The 6,000-nt window shown below is 50.1% G+C and overlaps 1 protein-coding gene across 2 annotated transcripts in view; it reads left to right on the forward strand.

Moving 5' to 3' along the window:
• Positions 1-6,000, forward strand: part of elp4 (elongator acetyltransferase complex subunit 4) — a 139,685-nt gene that overhangs the window by 117,771 nt on the left and 15,914 nt on the right. The window lies entirely within an intron of this gene.

Genomic DNA, 6,000 nt, shown 5'->3' on the forward strand with positions numbered 1-6,000 from the left:
TCCGTCTCAATGTTTTAATTACCATAATAATGCTTCACAATTAACACCCAGCCAGTGCTGTGGGTCAGACGATAGCAGGTGTGTTTCAGGCTAAATGTGGGAAAAACACACAACACCATGTATGGCGGTTTCAGGAGCTTGGGGGTGTGGCGAGAATGGAAGGCAGTGAATTTTTTGACAAGGTGGCCGAGGTGATGCCTCATTCCCTCTGACATCGTTGTACACCCTAAAGGTGACTGGATGTGTCCAGCATATACCCAGGGTGCACCTCTCCTAGCTGTGGCTAAATTTACACAACCCAGCCACCTGCCCATAGGGAGGGAGGTAGAGAGGATGGATGGAGGAAGGGAGGTGTGGAGATGGAGCGATTTGGAGGCTCAGGGGGAAGGGTAAAACAGGGTTATACTGTCTGGTTTTCAGAGTGTATTATTCTGTTTGTCTGGGAAGTGTTGTAGTTTACAGCAAGGTAAACCTCGTCTAGCTATTCCTATGTTAGGTGGAGCCTTGCTGTTAACAACAATTTCATGACTTAAATCTGGAAATTATTCCATTTCCACTGTATGTATCATTGCACCTTTGGAACTATTTTCCATCTCTCTTTCTGCATTTGTTTACAACCTGTAACTCCGTCCTGCGTTAGTTTACATCCTGTAACTCCGTCCTGCGTTAGTTTACATCCTGTAACTCCGTCCTGCGTTAGTTTACACCCTGTAACTCCGTCCTGCGTTAGTTTACACCCTGTAACTCCGTCCTGCGTTAGTTTACACCCTGTAACTCCGTCCTGCGTTAGTTTACACCCTGTAACTCCGTCCTGCGTTAGTTTACAACCTGTAACTCCGTCCTGCGTTAGTTTACACCCTGTAACTCCGTCCTGCGTTAGTTTACACCCTGTAACTCCGTCCTGCGTTAGTTTACAACCTGTAACTCCGCCCTGCCTTAGTTTACACCCTGTAACTCCGTCCTGCCTTAGTTTACACCCTGTAACTCCGCCCTGCCTTAGTTTACACCCTGTAACTCCGCCCTGCCTTAGTTTACACCCTGTAACTCCGTCCCGTGTGGTAGTGTGTTGATATCACTGACAGTAGTGATGATAAATGGACTGGATGCCGTCTCCCTAGCTGAGTGTGATCAGGGTTTAGTGGGTTAGTAGAGCACAGCAAGCCCAGCTCCCAGTCATCCCAGTGGAACTCTACTACGAGACTAATATCTCTCTTCTCATAGCTCTCCTCTCTCCCACAGCTCACTGTAACTGTTAAAGATATGACCTCCCCTTTCAGTGTCACTACCCAGAGGAGTAGGGTGGAGTCATACTCAAGGCACTCTGTGCTGTGGAAGGTCCCACGTGATGTCTGTCTCTCTTTTATGGTAACAGGGTTTCCCCTATCAACCATTGTGTGTAATGTGTTTTGGCCATATGTGAACTGACTGAGTAGTACTGTAGCAGTAGTACATAGGCTGGATTGCTGTAACTAACTACACGTGAATGCATCATCCCCATTACATGTATCATCACTTTATTTGTTGGGTCATACATATCGTTGGGTACTGTAGCTGCATAGTTTAAGATACATCTGTAATTGTCATGTTCAACACTTTCATGTCAAATCTATAGATTCAATCTTCTAAGAAAGACACAGAGGAGCTGTATTTCTAATACAATATATCCCATTTAGCAGACCATTTTATCCAAAGACACTTAAAGTCAGGTGGGCATACATGTTTTACTAATGGCTGGTCCCGGGAATCGAACAGACTGTCCTGGCATTGCAAGAGTCATGCTCTACTAACTGAGCTACAGAGGACCGTGCTCTACTAACTGAGCTACAGAGGACCGTGTTCTACTAACTGAGCTACAGAGGACCGTGCTCCACTAACTGAGCTACAGAGGACCGTGCTCTGCTAACTGAGCTACAGAGGACCGTGCTCTGCTAACTGAGCTACAGAGCACCGTGCTCTACTAACTGAGCTACAGATGACCGTGCTCTACTAACTGAGCTACAGAGGACCGTGCTCTGCTAACTGAGCTACAGAGGACCGTGCTCTACTAACTGAGCTACAGAGGACCGTGCTCTACTAACTGAGCTACAGAGGACCGTGCTCTACTAACTGAGCTACAGAGGACCGTGCTCTACTAACTGAGCTACAGAGGACCGTGCTCTACAAACTGAGCTACAGAGGGCCGTGCTCTACTAACTGAGCTACAGAGGGCCGTGCTCTACTAACTGAGCTACAGAGGACCGTGCTCTACAAACTGAGCTACAGAGGGCCGTGCTCTACTAACTGAGCTACAGAGGGCCGTGCTCTACTAACTGAGCTACAGAGGGCCGTGCTCTACTAACTGAGCTACAGAGGACCAGGTTCTACTAACTGATCTACAGAGGACCGTGCTCTACTAACTGAGCTAAAGAGGACCGTGCTCTACTAACTGAGCTACAGAGGACCGTGTTCTACTAACTGATCTACAGACGACCGTGTTCTACCAGCTGAGCTACAGAGGGCCGTGCTCTACTAACTGAGCTACAGAGGACCGTGCTCTACTAACTGAGCTACAGAGGACCATGCTCTACTAACTGAGCTACAGAGGACCGTGCTCTACTAACTGAGCTACAGAGGGCCGTGCTCTACTAACTGAGCTACAGAGGACCGTGCTCTACTAACTGAGCTACAGAGGGCCGTGCTCTACTAACTGAGCTACAGAGGGCCGTGCTCTACTAACTGAGCTACAGAGGGCCGTGCTCTACTAACTGAGCTACAGAGGGCCGTGCTCTACTAACTGAGCTACAGAGGACCGTGCTCTGCTAACTGAGCTACAGAGGGCCGTGCTCTACTAACTGATCTACAGAGGACCGTGCTCTACCAACTGAGCTACAGAGCACCGTGCTCTACTAACTGAGCTACAGAGGACCGTGTTCTACTAACTGAGCTACAGAGGACCGTGTTCTACTAACTGAGCTACAGAGGACCGTGCTCTACCAGCTGAGCTACAGAGGGCCGTGCTCTACTAACTGAGCTACAGAGGACCGTGCTCTACTAACTGAGCTACAGAGGACCGTGCTCTACTAACTGAGCTACAGAGGACCGTGCTCTACTAACTGAGCTACAGAGGACCGTGCTCTACTAACTGAGCTACAGAGGGCCGTGCTCTACTAACTGAGCTACAGAGGACCATGCTCTACTAACTGAGCTACAGAGGACCGTGCTCTACTAACTGAGCTACAGAGGGCCGTGCTCTACTAACTGAGCTACAGAGGACCGTGCTCTACTAACTGAGCTACAGAGGGCCGTGCTCTACTAACTGAGCTACAGAGGGCCGTGCTCTACTAACTGAGCTACAGAGGGCCGTGCTCTACTAACTGAGCTACAGAGGGCCGTGCTCTACTAACTGAGCTACAGAGGACCGTGCTCTGCTAACTGAGCTACAGAGGGCCGTGCTCTACTAACTGATCTACAGAGGACCATGCTCTACTAACTGAGCTACAGAGCACCGTGCTCTACTAACTGAGCTACAGAGGACCGTGTTCTACTAACTGAGCTACAGAGGACCGTGCTCTACTAACTGAGCTACAGAGGACCGTGCTCTACTAACTGAGCTACAGAGGGCCGTGCTCTACTAACTGAGCTACAGAGGACCGTGCTCTACTAACTGAGCTACAGAGCACCGTGCTCTACTAACTGAGCTACAGAGGGCCGTGCTCTACTAACTGAGCTACAGAGGACCGTGCTCTACTAACTGAGCTACAGAGCACCGTGCTCTACTAACTGAGCTACAGAGGACCGTGCTCTACTAACTGAGCTACAGAGGACCGTGCTCTACTAACTGAGCTACAGAGGACCGTGCTCTACTAACTGAGCTACAGAGGGCCGTGCTCTGCTAACTGAGCTACAGAGGGCCGTGCTCTACTAACTGAGCTACAGAGGACCATGCTCTACTAACTGAGCTACAGAGCACCGTGCTCTACTAACTGAGCTACAGAGGACCGTGCTCTACTAACTGAGCTACAGAGGGCCGTGCTCTACTAACTGAGCTACAGAGGACCATGCTCTACTAACTGAGCTACAGAGCACCGTGCTCTACTAACTGAGCTACATAGGACCAGGTTCTACTAACTGAGCTACAGAGGACCGTGCTCTACTAACTGAGCTACAGAGGGCCGTGCTCTACTAACTGAGCTACAGAGGACCGTGCTCTACTAACTGAGCTACAGAGGACCGTGCTCTACTAACTGAGCTACAGAGGGCCGTGCTCTACTAACTGAGCTACAGAGGACCATGCTCTACTAACTGAGCTACAGAGCACCGTGCTCTACTAACTGATCTACATAGGACCAGGTTCTACTAACTGAGCTACAGAGGACCGTGCTCTACTAACTGAGCTACAGAGGACCGTGCTCTGCTAACTGAGCTACAGAGGGCCGTGCTCTGCTAACTGAGCTACAGAGCACCATACTCTACTAACTGAGCTACAGAGGACCGTGCTCTACTAACTGAGCTACAGAGGACCGTGTTCTACTAACTGAGCTACAGAGGACCGTGCTCTACTAACTGAGCTACAGAGGGCCGTGCTCTGCTAACTGAGCTACAGAGGGCCGTGCTCTACTAACTGAGCTACAGAGGACCATGCTCTACTAACTGAGCTACAGAGCACCGTGCTCTACTAACTGAGCTACAGAGGACCGTGTTCTACTAACTGAGCTACAGAGGGCCGTGCTCTACTAACTGAGCTACAGAGCACCGTGCTCTACTAACTGAGCTACAGAGCACCGTGCTCTACTAACTGAGCTACAGAGGACCGTGTTCTACTAACTGAGCTACAGAGGACCGTGCTCTACTAACTGAGCTACAGAGGGCCGTGCTCTACTAACTGAGCTACAGAGGACCATGCTCTACTAACTGAGCTACAGAGCACCGTGCTCTACTAACTGATCTACAGAGGACCAGGTTCTACTAACTGAGCTACAGAGGACCGTGCTCTACTAACTGAGCTACAGAGGACCGTGCTCTACTAACTGAGCTACAGAGGGCCGTGCTCTGCTAACTGAGCTACAGAGGACCATGCTCTACTAACTGAGCTACAGAGCACTGTGCTCTACTAACTGAGCTACAGAGGACCGTGTTCTACTAACTGAGCTACAGAGGGCCGTGCTCTACTAACTGAGCTACAGAGGACCATGCTCTACTAACTGAGCTACAGAGCACCGTGCTCTACTAACTGAGCTACAGAGGACCTTGTTCTACTAACTGAGCTACAAAGGACCGTGCTCTACTAACTGAGCTACAGAGGGCCGTGCTCTACTAACTGAGCTACAGAGGGCCGTGCTCTGCTAACTGAGCTACAGAGGGCCGTGCTCTACTAACTGAGCTACAGAGGACCATGCTCTACTAACTGAGCTACAGAGCACCGTGCTCTACTAACTGAGCTACAGAGGACCGTGTTCTACTAACTGAGCTACAGAGGGCCGTGCTCTACTAACTGAGCTACAGAGGACCATGCTCTACTAACTGAGCTACAGAGCACCGTGCTCTACTAACTGAGCTACAGAGGACCGTGTTCTACTAACTGAGCTACAGAGGACCGTGCTCTACTAACTGAGCTACAGAGGGCCGTGCTCTACTAACTGAGCTACAGAGGACCGTGCTCTACTAACTGAGCTACAGAGCACCGTGCTCTACTAACTGATCTACAGAGGACCGTGTTCTACTAACTGAGCTACAGAGGACCGTGTCTCTGTACCTACTGGTCTGAATACCACCCTGGTCAATGTGTCTCTGCGGGCCTACTGGTCTGAATACCACCCTGGTCAATGTGTCTCTGTGGACCTACTGGTCTAAATACCACCCTGGTCAATGTGTCTTTGTGGGCCTACTGGTCTAAATACCACCCTGGTCAATGTGTCTCTGTGGGCCTACTGGTCTAAATACCACCCTGGTCAATGTGTCTCTGTGGGCCGGCTGGTCTAAATACCTCCCTGGTCAATGTGTCTCTGTGGGCCTACTGGTCTA

This window comes from Salvelinus alpinus, chromosome 5 (assembly GCF_045679555.1).
Source record: "Salvelinus alpinus chromosome 5, SLU_Salpinus.1, whole genome shotgun sequence".
Classification (NCBI taxonomy): Eukaryota; Metazoa; Chordata; class Actinopteri; order Salmoniformes; family Salmonidae; genus Salvelinus; species Salvelinus alpinus.